This window comes from Corylus avellana, chromosome ca8 (assembly GCF_901000735.1).
Source record: "Corylus avellana chromosome ca8, CavTom2PMs-1.0".
Lineage (NCBI taxonomy): Eukaryota > Viridiplantae > Streptophyta > Magnoliopsida > Fagales > Betulaceae > Corylus > Corylus avellana.
In genome coordinates, this window is record NC_081548.1 from 5,564,993 (window position 1) to 5,580,144 (window position 15,152).

At 34.7% G+C, this 15,152-nt stretch overlaps 1 pseudogene; it reads left to right on the plus strand.

Annotated features, from left to right (window-relative positions):
- The first annotated feature begins 1,679 nt into the window (after positions 1 to 1,679).
- LOC132190747 (molybdate transporter 1-like) lies at positions 1,680 to 3,105 on the plus strand (annotated as a pseudogene).
- Positions 3,106 to 15,152: the final 12,047 nt, after the last annotated feature.

The following is a 15,152-nucleotide window of genomic DNA, read 5'->3' on the forward strand; positions in this document are numbered from 1 at the left end:
TTTTTTTTTTTATGATGCTTTATTTTATAGAATAAAATTATATTTTCATTTAAACTAAAATAGAGATGATTCATTTCATCGTCAAAATTTTATTTTACTACCGTTAATGATGACAAATTATTTAAAAGTTTGTAAATATCATGATGGCGTGAGTCCTAGGTGTGTAAACGAGTCGAGCTTGAGCGAGTTTTCTTTGTTCAGGCTTAGCTCGTTTAAATTTTACTCGAGTTCGAGCTCAAGGCCGAGCCAAAAAAATCGAGCTCGAGCTCATAATAAGTCGAACCAAGCCAGAGCTAGCTCTTATATTTAATTTATTTTTTAAAAAAAAAAAAAAAAAAATTAAACTTCAAATACTCTTAAACGGTTTAAGAAGCCAGCTTGCATATAGGCATTTACTCAGCCTAGCTAGTCAAGATTGGTGTCTGAGTCAATACAGCAAGGCACTTGGTTTTAAAAATAGAGGATATGCATCTTTTTATAGATAAGCAAACTTGGGGATTGGTGTTTTCTTAGCTATGTTTGATGAGTTAACAAGTTGTATTCAAATTGCATTGGAACAACGCTCTCTACAAAAAAATAAAAAATAAAAAATAAAAAAAATAAAAAAATAAAAATCAATGCCTCTCTCTCAATCTCCCTTACCAGTCATAGCGCATCTTCCACCTGAACTCTCATTTCTCACTCTCTCACTCTCACTCACCAGACAGGTAGTGATAGTACTGTTTGGGTCTGTTTGATTCTTCAACAGTTTCTATATTTCGCAATCTCCCTCAATAGTTTCTACTTGATTCTTCTTCCTTTCATTTGGGTCTGCTCTAATTGAATTGAGGTCTTTTTAATGATTGCTCTCTCTCTCTCTTTGATCACAAAGGGTCTAGAATTTTTCATTTTCTAGCACTTAAATATAAATGCAATTTTAAGATTTTAATAATTATGAGATTTATAATTAATTATGCGTTACTTAGTTTATATATATATATATACACACACACACACATACACGAGCTTATACGAGCTTGCTCACGAGCCTAACCGAGTCGAACCGAGCTTACTTTGTTTAATATTCGAGCCAAGATTTGTGTTCAAGAAGCGTTTCATTTAATAATCAAGTCAAGCACAAGCCGAGCTTATACGAACCGATCCCGAGCTCGCTCACAAGCGACTTGCTCACTTAACACCCCATTGGCATCATGATATGATCATTATCAATTATTATCATATTATGATTTGTTTATAATTTGTAAGGACGTAATTAAGGTACATGTAGCCAAGATGAAAGTGGAATTTTTCCCTAGATTTGAAGTGTTTAAGTATAAATAACATATTTGTAAGGAAGTACTTCCCACATGAGCCTTACATTTAAGTATAAATAAGAAATAAAAAAGATCAAGTGGTTCTGAAAAAATGTTAGTTAACGAGGTTTCAAGTGTTTGACAACTCATTTTTAGCGGCGGGCAACCATCAATGAAATTGTTGACTTTGTGTAAAGGACAATACAGGATCATATAACCTTGGGCTTATTTTACTTAACGGCGTCTGAATCAATATAAAAGACACCCTAATCTTACCTCACCTCACCTCACCCCATCTCACCTAAGAATTTAGTACAAACACGGCACAATTCTATTCACATTTACTTCCATATTTGCATTCACAATCTCAGTGACTAGTGCACTTTCATGGAGTCCCAAAATCCCCAAATCCCACCCCCCCATGACTTCAAAGGCCCACCTGAAACCGCTCGCCCCTCGCCCATCCCCGGTTTTGCAGCCAACATCGTAGACAAAGTGAAAACCAACCTAGTTTTCCAGTCAAAATGGGCAGAATTGAATGGGGCAATGGGAGACTTAGGTACATACATACCAATAGTGCTGGCCCTGACACTAGTAGATGGCCTTAATCTAGGCACAACATTAATATTCACCGGGGTCTACAACATTATCACTGGTGCCATCTATGGTATCCCCATGCCAGTCCAGCCCATGAAGTCCATCGCTGCCGCAGCCTTAGCAGGCCCCGGTTTCGCTGTCCCGGAGATCATGGCTGCCGGAATTCTGACCGGGGGGAATGCTAATTGTTCTGGGTGTCACGGGGTTGATGAAGCTGGCGTATAAGTTGATTCCTCTATCTATTGTTAGGGGAGTTCAGCTAGCACAGGGCTTGTCATTTGCACTGACTGCGGTTAAATACATCAGAAAAGTGCAGGATTTTTCCAAGTCAAAAGCTAATGGGAACAGGCAGTGGCTCGGGCTGGATGGGTTGGTATTGGCTATTGTTTGTTTTTGTTTTATTGTTATTATTACTGGTGCAGGTGAGGAATGCAGCGGCAGAAGAGATGAAGAAACAGATGTTGATTTGGGTGTTGATGAAGAAAGGCCTAGAAGAAAACGAAGAAATTTCAGAAAAATTATCTTAGCTTTACCTTCAGCCTTTATTATATTTGTGTTGGGTGTTGTATTGGCTTTTATAAGAAAGCCTAACGTGGTGCACGACATCAAATTTGGGCCGTCTGCTATGGAAGTAGTATCCATCTCAAAGCATGCATGGAAGGAAGGGTTCATAAAGGGTACAATTCCTCAACTCCCCTTGTCAATATTGAATTCCGTGATCGCCGTCTGCAAGCTGTCGTCGGATCTTTTTCCGGGAAGGGACTTCTCGGTGACATCGCTGTCGGTGACCGTCGGGTTAATGAACGTGATCGGGTGCTGGTTCGGAGCCATGCCAAGCTGCCACGGCGCGGGTGGGCTAGCCGGGCAGTACAAGTTTGGTGGGAGGAGTGGTGGGTGCGTGGCCCTTCTTGGCACAGCAAAATTGATCTTGGGTTTGGTATTAGGGAGCTCTTTGGTGAAGATTTTGAGCCAATTTCCTGTTGGTGTCCTTGGAATTCTACTCTTGTTTGCTGGAATTGAGCTTGCCATGGCTTCAAGGGACATGAATACCAAGGAGGAATCCTTTGTCATGCTTCTTTGCACAGCAATTTCTCTAGTGGGATCAAGTGCAGCTCTTGGCTTTGTGTGTGGGATTCTTGCTCATTTGCTTCTAAGGTTAAGAGATTATAGAAAGGGTCAACCCCTTTCAACGTTATGGATGCATGAAAACCAATAAAAGCCAAAGCTCTTGAAGCCTTCGGTTTAGCCTTTGTTGTCACATGAAAAGATCGATATGGTTGAGTTTTGTTTCAGAGTAATGATATTGAGTAGACTGCTATACGATTGTTGTACAACTGAATGGTGTGACAATGAACTGAATGGTGTGACAATGAATTACTCTGTGTAATTTCAGTTGTATGACCGTATCTAACAATCTACTAAATAGCATTGATGTTTGTTTTAAGGATTTGCCTATGAGTGAGAGATTGTGGTGGCAAAAAGTTGAAGACATTGTGTATTTTCCACCTTTATTTTTGTTGTCTTGTGATGGGGACTGCAATTGGAATCAAGTAAAGGGGCTATTCACAATGGTGAATTTCCTTGCTTCCTCCCCACCTACGTTGTAGATCTCCTGCAATGTATCATGTAAATATTTGCTTGCTATGATGCTATGAAGAATAAAAATAGTCAAAACTTTTGTAATTGTGGTTTCACTATTGCCTTTTCTCTTATACTGTCCACTTTCTCCTTAATTATATGTTGCTTGTGATAAGGTATATATATAATAATCTTAATTTGCAATGGTGAAATGAACAACTTATATACCACTTTCTAGCATTGTAATTTTATTTATTTATTTATTTTGTTTTCACTTTACTAATGTGAAATAACTTCGTTGCTTTCCACTAAGAAAGGAAGATACATAGGGTATCAATAAAGGTAAAAAAAAAACAAAAAAAACAATTGATATGAGAACCCAATCTTCCATATCATATTCTTCGATGCCGAATTAACTATTTGGGTGCTTTTATTCCTTTCGTAATATTCTTAATAAAGAAAATATAAATATATTATACTAAAAAATAAATTAATTTTCTGATTTTTTTTCAATTAATTAATTTTTATTTTATTTTATTTTATTTAGATTCTGATTTTTCAATTTGGTCAATTTATTTAAGACCCGAATTTAAAAAATCTAAAACTTTGGTCTACGTTTTCTTTTAAAAGAAAATTAAGGCCGGTCTAAAAGACAAAATGGAAAAAGAAAAACATATAAGAGATTCTAGAATATAAATCTTTCCCAAAAGAGTCTACGGGCAATCAATGAGGCACTGGCCTCTTTGTCCATGGGATGGATACAATTATTCAAGTTGGCAGCTGGCATTAATAGAGCAATGACAGTAATTTCTTCTAAATTAGTCTCAAAAAAAATCATTTAACTCATTTAAAATTGTGTCAAGTATTTATAAATATTTAAAATTCACATTAAATTATATGCATTTAAAATGTTTATAGACATTTTGTATAATTTTAAATAGGTTAAAGAATATTTTTTTTCAAACTGATTTGAAAAAAATTTATATCCATAGAACAAACGCACTATACAATCCAGATTAGGAAAGTTTACTTTCTAAGAAGATTTGACTTTTTGTAATTCTTTCTTGCACGCTTGGGTTGTCCATCTCTAGGGGTGCAAAGGCGGGCGGTTTTTAACCGCCCGCTAACCGCTAACCGCTATAACCGCCAACCGCCTAACCGCCTAACCGTTTAACCGCATTAACCGCTAACCGCCTAACCGCCATAACCGCCTAGCGGTTAGCGGTTAGCGGTTATTGGGTCTACTAACCGTAACCGCTAACCGCTAACCGCCTTTTTATATAATATATTTTTATAATTATACATATAACATAATCACTTGATCATTAAATCACAATTTTTTTTTAAAATAATTAAATCACAATTTGAGTATTAATATATTATCACTATAATTTATATGATTATATCATATAATCACTTGATCATTAAATCACAATTTTTTTTTAAAAATAATTAAATCACAATTTGAGTATTAATATATTATCACTATAATTTATATGATTATATCACATGAGATTGATTATTAAATCATTTGATTATATAATAACAAATTATACATATATAATATGACATAACTCATAAGTATACTAATTCATACTAATACAACAATTAAATATCTAGAGACTTATTTCCAATGTATGTTATAAACCTATAAGTCTATATAAGTCTACATATGTATATGAATAATATAAATGTATAATATCAATAGTTAATCATATGATTCAATGACAATTCAAATACTTTATTCAAGACTTCAAGTGAATCATATTATTAATGTACAATGATGATATGATTCGTATAATATCAAATTAAGTAATTGACATTGGATTAAACAATGACCAATGTGTTACTTATAAACATAATTTAAGTATTAATGTATTATCATTATAATTTTAGTAATTTATATATTATCACTATAATTGATATGATTATATCACATGATGACTTGATCATTAAATCATATGATTATATAATAATAAATAATACATATATAATATGACATAACTCATAAGTCATAAGTCTACAAGTTAATCATATGATTCATGTACAATGATAATCACAATTGATTCAATTGAATTAAACAATATGTTACTTATAACTACAAGTCTACAATTTAATTAAAGCATTATTAGATACTTTAGGAATTTAGGATTTAGGAGTTTGAACATTACCATTTACCATTAGATATTAAGTTCAATTCAAAGAAAAAAGATTATAAGTAAATATGATAAGAATTTAAATAATTAATCATATGAATCATATGATATAATTTAATGAGACTATATGATTATATAATATCAAATTAAGTAATTGACATTAGATTCAACAATGTGTTACTTATAATCACAATTGAAGTATTAATGTATTTTTTGAACATTTTTTAGAAAAAGAAATTTAACCATTTTTTGAAAGAAAAAAAAAAGAAAATTAACAATTTTGAACAATTTTGAATATATATATATATATATAATTGCTTATAGTTATATTATATGCATATTGAATAATATAAATGTATAAGATAAATATTTAACTATATGATCCAATTACAATTCCAATACTTAATCAATTATTCATGTACAATGACAATGACAATGTGATTCATATAATATCAAATTAAGTAATTGACATTGGATTAAACAATGTGTTACTTATAACTACAATTGAAGTATTTTTGTTTGTTTGTAAGTTTATAAGATCAACACTTAATCATATGATCCAATGACAATTCAAATATTTATAGCAATTGGGCCCAAGAAGATATTAAAAATACAAGAAAAAAAAATGAGGGTAAAAAAAAGCCCAAAAAAATAAGCCCAAAAAGCACAAAAAAAGGCCCAATTTTAAAAAAGCGGTTAGCGGGCGGTTATCTATTTCACTAACCGCTAACCGGCCACTAACCGCTAACTGTTAACCGCTAGGCGGTTAGCGGTTGCGGTTAGTGAAATTTACTAACCGCTAGGGCGGTTACAGTTAGCGGTTATTGCCATTAACCGCTAACCGTAACCGCCTTTGCACCCCTATCCATCTCTCTCTCTCCTATCTTTCTTTTCTTTTTTTGTCTGTTTTGGCTGCTGCTAGTGGGGAGAGTTCTTTCATTGTCTGGTTTCTCCTTGTCAACTATCTGCTTCCCCAAAAATTAAAAAAAAAATTAAAATATTCAAACTTTCTTACTAATATATGTCGTAATATTTGTTGCAAACATTCATTTTTCAGTCATTTGAAAATGTTTTATCATTTGATAATATCTTCACAAGTTTTTATGAGAAATAAAAATCATCTTTAACCATTTTGGTTTATTATCGTTTGTATTTATTACTTGGTTATGAGATATAACTTTTATAACCGTTTGTATTTATTACTTGGTTATGAATTATTAAATAAAAATTAGTTGTAATTGATTTTTACCATTTTTACCATTATTCTTTAACAAGATTTATTGTAGTTCGACCAATTGATTATTAACAAATGTTTTACCCTTTTTCAGTGTTATGACTATTTGGTCATTATATAAAGAAAGAAAACATTCACAATCCTATAGTAGAATGAGTTTGCAACAAGAAGAAAGAAAGGCAAACTCATTTTCTTTATAAAAGATTTTTGTCCTATTTTAGAAGACCAATTGCATAGAATTCTATTCTATTCAATTTCTATTTTCTCTTTGCGGTTTTTTATCAAGAAAATCAAAGGGTTGTTCTATTACTCTTCGTTATTGGAAGTGCGTCCTTAACGAAAGTAGACGCTATAGTCTAATCCTGGGAGGTTGCTTGTCAAAGGATCCGATCGCACCGAATTATACACTCCGGGAGGCACAAATCAACCTTTAAGGACAACGCTCTTGCATAATTCTAAAGCATTGTGAGATCTTTTCATACTCTATTTTCATCTCTTGGAATTTATTTATTTTATTGTTAATTTTCATATTGTAATTATTTTATATCATTGAGAATTTGTGCACCATCAAAATTTATTTCCAACAATCTTAAAGGTTGAATCTTGATGGTTGCACAAATATCTTTATTAAAATTATAACAATAGAATTTAAACTTATGAGAAGTTAAATACTATAAGAGTTTGCGGTATGCAATTCGCATATGAGAAAGATGAAATCAAATCTTGAGTGGAAAGATTTTGTTATGGAAAAATATTTGATAATTGATTCATTTATCAGAAGAAGTGCGTAATTTCATGTGTAGGTATTGAAAGTGAAAATATTTTGATTAAAAGAGTTTTTGATTATTTGACCTCTAATTTGGGTTATTTAATTTGTTCGTCAAATAATATTTTGATTGATTGGGTCACAAACCTTGCAATAAAAATTGTTAAGCCTTTTATGGATTTTTAGAACTTAGCACTTTATGTTATGTAGTGCTAAACTGGCTGGAAACATCCATGTAAATTAATAATAATAACAATGAGTAGTTACTCATGGTGTGATGGAGAAAAATACATAGGCATTGTTAAATGTGTGCAGAGAATACAACTTTGCTAAAGATTTTTGCAGGTAAGCACATTGTAAGAGGAAAAGATGTGGTGCGCGTATTGAGTCGATTGGCTCTCACGACACCTAGTTGGTGTGTGGTGGCGACAATCTATTTTGGAAGATCTTGGAGAAAAGCTATTGGCTCCGCTGTGAGTTTTAAACTCTGATTCATAGGTCTTATTTTTTTTGACATAATATACAATTTCATTTATTAAAAGAAAATCAAGTGATGAAGGTGCTGCTTGATTGAGTTGAAATTTACATTACATGAATATTGTAATTTGATAAGTGATGATCCTTTGTTGATTATTCTATTTCAAAGAAAAAATAGTATCTAGCATTTTTGTTAGCTATGACATGCTAGATTAGCATGGATACTTTAAAAGTATTTGCTAATTTTTCATCTATATCATTTAGCTTTCTAATTTTCATGACATGCTAATTATGAATAAAATATATGTGATTATTGATGTTCTTATTGAGGCTCAATTGGTATTTGAGAAATTTATTGTATCATAAGATTGATACCAATGACATATTTATGACAATGAGTCAATAATTAATAGTTGATTATTATTTGGTTGAGCCTAATACTTTGAATTGGACTTTAGGTGGAAAAATTGTTTTTTAAAAATCTTGATAGAACTTGAAATATGCAACCCCTATATATATAATATATAAGGATCATGTTGAAAAATCACAAGTGGTGATTAGTATTTTAAAACATCTTTAGAACTGTCAATTGACAGAAAAGAAAGAAGAGTAAATAATAGATCATACTTATAGAAGATTAGGCTCATAGAAGCCATTTCTTAAAGTTCTTGTGAGCTATTAATGGAATTTTTTTTTCTTGTTATTACTTGGTTTATTCCATTAATATTTGGTATGATATATTTGTACATGTAAATTTTGACTACATCAAGGAAGTGAAAAGAAACTAAATTCTAAGACGTAGTCAAAATTAGAACACTGGAATAAATTATGAATGGTATGATTATCAATTTTTAGGCTATCTACCAAAGTTTGGGGGGAAGCTTTTATTTTGTTTGTCACATTCATAAGCATTGTTTGGAATACCTCGAAGTGTGGGGGTATTTGACAAATGTTATGTTACCCAAACCTAAAATGAGGAAGCTTGGTTTTAAAACCTATGATTGTGATTTTATTGGTTTTACATGTAATAGTTCATGCTATAGATTCCTTACTATCAAGAGTGATGTTTTAGATTGCAATATTATTATTGAATCTAAAACTGATATTTTCCTTGAGCATATGTTTTCTTTGAAAAGTAAGAAAAATTATTTCATGATTTTTTTGTTGCTTCTAATAAAATTGCTGATGATGTGTAAGAATTGAGAAGAAGTAAGCGAGCTAGAACGAAAAAGGAATCTCGGTATGGATTTTATTGCTAATATTGTTAATGATGATCCAGTATGTTATGGTGAAGCAATTAAATCTCTATTTTGATGCATTTTTTGGTTAGAAGCTATAAATAATGAATTGGAATAAATTATGTCTAACCATGTTTGGGAACTCATTGAGTTACCTCATAAGACTAAACCAATTCGTTGTAAATAAGTGTTTAAGAAGAAGCTTAAACTAGATGGTACAATAGATAAGTACATGGCATACTTGATAGCTAAAAGCTCCAAGTAAATGCAAAATGATGATTATTTGATACTTATTTTTTCAGTTACTAAAATTGCATATATTGAAATGTTATTTGCCATTGCTTATATTTATAAATTTTTATACATCAAATGGATGTCAAAGTTGCTTTTATAATTGATGAAGAAATTTATATAGAGTAGTCTGAGGGACTAGTAATCCCCGGTCAAGAATATAAAGTGTACGAAATGGTGAAATTCTTGTATGGATTAAAGCAAGCTCCTAAATAGTGGCATGACAAGTTTGACAAGGTGGTGTTGTCTAATTTATGCTTGATTAATGGTGCAAGTAAATGCATAGCAAATTTTACAATAATGAATGTCTCATTATTTGTTTATATATATTCATGACTTGCTTATTTTTTGAACTAACATTAATGTTGTGCATGAAGTTAAAAGATTTCTTGCATTTAATTTTGATATGTAAAACATAGGTAAAGCAAATGTCATGTGGGACATTAAGGTTATTAGAGATAATTATTTCATTATTTTATCTCACATATATTATGCTCAAAAGATGCTTAAAAGATATGAGCACTTTGATTATCCGCCTATGTTTACACCATATAATTCAAAAATATATTTGGTTAAGAATCACGGTGACTGTGTTTTGCAAGAAAAATATGCACAAATCATTAATAGCTTGATGTTTTGACAAACTGTATATGCCTTGATATATATTACATATATCGTTAGTAGATTGAGTAGATATACTCATAATCATAGTATTGAGCATTGAGATGCTATCTCTCACTTCGATGGCTCGGCCATGCACTATGGAAGATAGGGCAGCCAGCCTGTTGCAATCATAGGACAGGTGGGCATAGAACTCGGTCACCAATTTTCTGTATGTGGTGGACGTGACCGGCTTGAAAGGCTTTTTGAGCCCCCGGCGCTTTAACTCAGCAACTGCCCATTGAGTCGCCTCAAGGTGTTGGAAATCTTCTCGGATGGCAAAGGTGGTTTCAAACAACAGCTCCCGCTCCTCAAAAGTGGGCAGGGGAAAAGTGGCTTGGGAATCAGAGCCCTAGGAAGATGAAGCCCGAGTTTTCGGCATGATGTGCTTTGTTCGAGAATTCTGTCAAACACCTGGTGTGCACTGTGATGACCAAGGTTGCGAAGGCACGGCAACAACTGCCCAAAACCCCCTGCAAAAACAGCAAAACCCAACCACATGAGCAAATGTGGGTGGAAAAACACCCACAATTTGCTAAAATTATGAAAAAAAATGGAGGTTGGGGGGAATGAAGTTGGGTGTGTGATATGTGAAGGGGAAAAGGGTTGTGTGTGTGATGTGTGGTGAAGGTGGTGGCCGAAGGGGAGAACAGAGTCGTGCAGGTGTAGATGCGGTGTGATGGTGGTAGTTGAAGACCGGTGGAAGTGAGGGTCGAGACGTGGTGTGCCGGTAGAGGTGATGTGCAGTGATGGCGTGTGTACGGCGCGGGAGAAAGTAAGGGGAAAATGGGAAAAAATGACCTAAAATAGGTCACGTGATCTGCTGCCCAAGTGCGCTCGATCGCACGCAGGGTGCGCTCGATCGCACCCGCGTAGTGGTGTGCATGTATGGGTGAGGTGCGCTCGAGCACACACATGGTGTGCTTAATCGCACGGACAGAATGTACAAAACCAAAATTTGAGCACTGCACTCGATCACATGTAGGTTGCGATCGATCGTAGCGACAGAATGTGAGAATTTTTTTTTTTGAATATAAAAATGCAAAATGTACAACAGCTTAATGAAATAATAATAAAAAAATAAAAAAAAATAAAAACACAAAAGAAAAGTTAGAACACTAAAAGTATTACAGAAATTATGTAAAGTAAGGAAATTGACACGTTGGGAAGCAAAGTAAGAGATGGAAAAATGTACCGCCTTCAGTGGCCTCAATAGTACTATTCTAAGTAGATGCGCTTGAGCTCCTAGACTGCTCAAATGCTTCTACTAGTAGCTTCAGTGCTACTAGTGTGGGGGGAGGCACTTGAACTCCACGGAATGTGGCTCAAGTGCACTAGAACGTACTTTGTAGGTCAACAATTTCTATCCTCCACAGAACTTCTCGACATGATTCTTATGATGATAAGCCTTAGGTCTTTTCTTGTTGAGCTTGGTGTCCTCATTTGCTTCATACCTCAATTCGTCTAGTTCATGCAGCTGCAACTTTCTCTTAGCACTTGGATATGGTGGAAAGGCTTCAAGGGAGTGCTTTGCTCCACCGATGTCCTCAGTAACATCTGCAAGTTCTAACTCAATGTCCTGCCTGGTGAGACTATGAGTGAGGGGGGTATTCACTGGATCTTTATGTGGGTCCTATAAAACTAGCTCACGAACACCTTGGATCATACAAACATCAAAACATTTGAAATCATCTTGAGGTAGTTGCATTGCATCAAATATTTTGAACTCTATTGTCTCACCATTCACCTTCATACTCATAGTGTCCTTTTTCATACCTATTGTAATATCAGTAGTTCTCATAAAGGGTCTTCCTAAAATGATAGGTAAGGGTGATGGCATAGGGGATTCTTCCACATCCAACACAATAAAATCAACAGGTAAAATAAATGTACCTACCTTTACCAAAACATCCTCAAGTATACCTCTTGGTCTTTTGATGCTTCTGTCTGCCAATTGCAAGGTGATAGAGGTTGGTTGAAGCTCCCCCAAACCTTGTGATAAGTGCTAAAATATTCATATTTTCAGCCCTTAACTTGCATGTTTTAATCCTTTGGTTTTGGTTAATTAGGTCATTTTAATTCCTTCTTGTGTTTTTCATACTTTTATAGGCTTTTGGAAGAAAATGAAGCAAATCTAGATGATTTGGGCTCAAAAGAGAGAAGATGGAAAATTGGGAGCTCTCTGACACTACGATCGATCACAGGGTACGTGCGATCGAGCGCAGTACTCGAGAGGACAAAGCATAATCCAGGCCAGGAGCGATCGAGTGCATGCCAAAAAAGGATCGATCGCAGACCTGCGATCGAGCGCACATGGGTTGCGATCGATCGCACCCGTGCGCAGGAGACATATGAAGTGGCGGCCAGATTGTCATTCTTTCCATAATAGGGTTTTCCAACTCCCAATTGTAATAGGTTTTGAAACCCTACGAAATCCCTAGGTTTACTACTTTGCCAAGGACTTCTAAAGCCTATAAATAGACCCTTAAACCTCTAGAATAGGTATACTTTGTAAGGAGAAGAAGATGAGCTCTTCATGTTCAAGTCTCGAATTTATTCTTTTCTTTTATTTATGAACATGTTTAACATCAATTTTATGTGTAGCTAATTTAATTAGTAGGGCTAGATTGAAGCCCTAGTTATGTTTATTTAATATTTCAATATTGGCGCATTTGTGATGATCTTGTTATGATATCTAACTTGATTAATACCTAGTTTCATGAATTCCTCATATGTGTGTGCTTGATCAACATGTGCATGTGGTATGGACTAGTTAGGATGACCGAGTCCTGGGTTTAACATAAGTAACAAAAGTAATCCACATAGGGTTCTTGGGTTAATCAACATGAGGAACCGGGAGCAGACATCCATGCCCTAGGCCTCATGTGTTTGTCAATTTCTATAGTTTTTATGCTTTCTTAAAGAACAACTTAGTAGACACTCATGCTAAATCTTTTAAGAAAGAAAAGAATTAGAGCAAACACTCATGCCTAATTCGTTGCTTAGGGAAATCAATAGCTTAAGGAGTAGACACCAATGCCATTAAGTTGGCAAACATTAGATATTCATAACATGATCAAAATATTGGCATATTGATATATTAGATAAATATAATTAGCAGTGGATATCAAAGCCCTACCTTTTTATCATTATCAACTTACCCAATCTTTGTTTTAGTTTACTTTTGGAATTGATTTTAAGCAAGATTCAGCAATCCTCGTGAGAATGATTCCATATTTGCACACTATACTACTGTGTTGACCTCGTGTACTTGCGGGTAAAACACACAATTATTTGCCTATTAATTTAGGTAGGTAATTGTGAACAACAAGTTTTTGGCGCCGTTGCTGGGGATTGCGGCGAATTTCTGTTTAAAATTATTTTCCTTTAGTTGTGTTATTTTAATTTTTAATTTTTCGTTTCCCTAAATTTCTTGTTTTCTGTTTCGGTTTGCGGATTGGCATTCTATGATTGCGATCAATCGTCAGCCAAGTGCAATCGAGCGCACTGCGATCGAACGTACCAACCTACGATCTAGCGTAGTTCCAGGGAGCATCCGGACCAGCAGCACTGAAGCTGCCTAACTGAAGAAGTAATTCAGTTAATGCAAGGTCGTCGATCTCAAACCTCAACCATTCTTCCACTCGATCCGAAAATTGAGCGGACAATTCGACAACGACCTGGAGACAAAGAAGAAGAAGAAGAAATTGATATGGAAGACTTACAAGAGAATCCAATTGGACCAAGACCATTAGAGGTAAATCCACCACGGGTGAGGAAACCATTGAAGCAGGCATACGTTCCTGCAAACCTCCATCAACCCTCACGCATAGCATATCAACCGGAGGTGGATGGCAGCTATTATATCTCTCTTCAAATCCTGAATGCATCGACTCACTTCAGAGGCACAGCTACTAAGGATCCCAACTTGCATCTTAAAGAATTCTTTGATTTATGCAAACTACAGCATGTCCAAGGCCTAACTCTAAAGAGGCTCAGGTTAGTCCTCTTCCCTTTTTCTTTGAAAGATAATGTTAAACTATGGTACAATTCCTTGCCTGCAGATTCTATCCATACTTGGGAAGAATTGACCACAAAGTTTCTGAAGAGGTTTTTCCCAACCCAGAAGACAAAACAACTTAAAAGGGAACTTCAAATGTTCCAACAGGGAGACGGAGATTTGTTCTTTGAGGCCTGGGATCACTTCCATTCCTTGCTTCTAAAGTGTCCACATCACAACATCCATCAAGATGAGCAGGTACAAATTTTCTATGAAGGATTAGATGATACTAACAAAGGGATGGTTGATTCAGCTTATGGAGGAATACTTATGGAGAAGAGTAGTGAGGAAGCTGTGGAACTTTTTGAAACATTAAGTAAGCATTCACAGCAATTATGTTCAAGAGGAAGGAGAGGAATCAAAAGCAAGGGCATGTATGAAGTAAACCTCAGTGGGGGATCAACCAATCAGTTGGCTGCTGTAGAAAAGGAGTTGGACATGATTGTCAAGGCCATGACTGCTCAGGAAATCTCACCTCTACAATAGGACACACCAATCCAGGTATGTGCTATTTGTTCCCATCTAGATCACACCACTGAGAAGTGTCATTTATCTCCATTCGCAGAGCAAGAAGATGTGAATTTTGTAGGACAAAACAATTACCCCCACAAGAACAACCCATACTCCAATACTTACAATCCAGGATGGCACAACCATCCAAATTTCTCTTGGAGTAATAATCAATGACAACAGAAAGGGCCCCAACAAGCAAGCCAATCAACTCAAGAGTCAAGGATGAACCAACTGGAGAATATGATACACAACCTGGTGACTTCACAACATCAATTCACGGCTGATCAAAA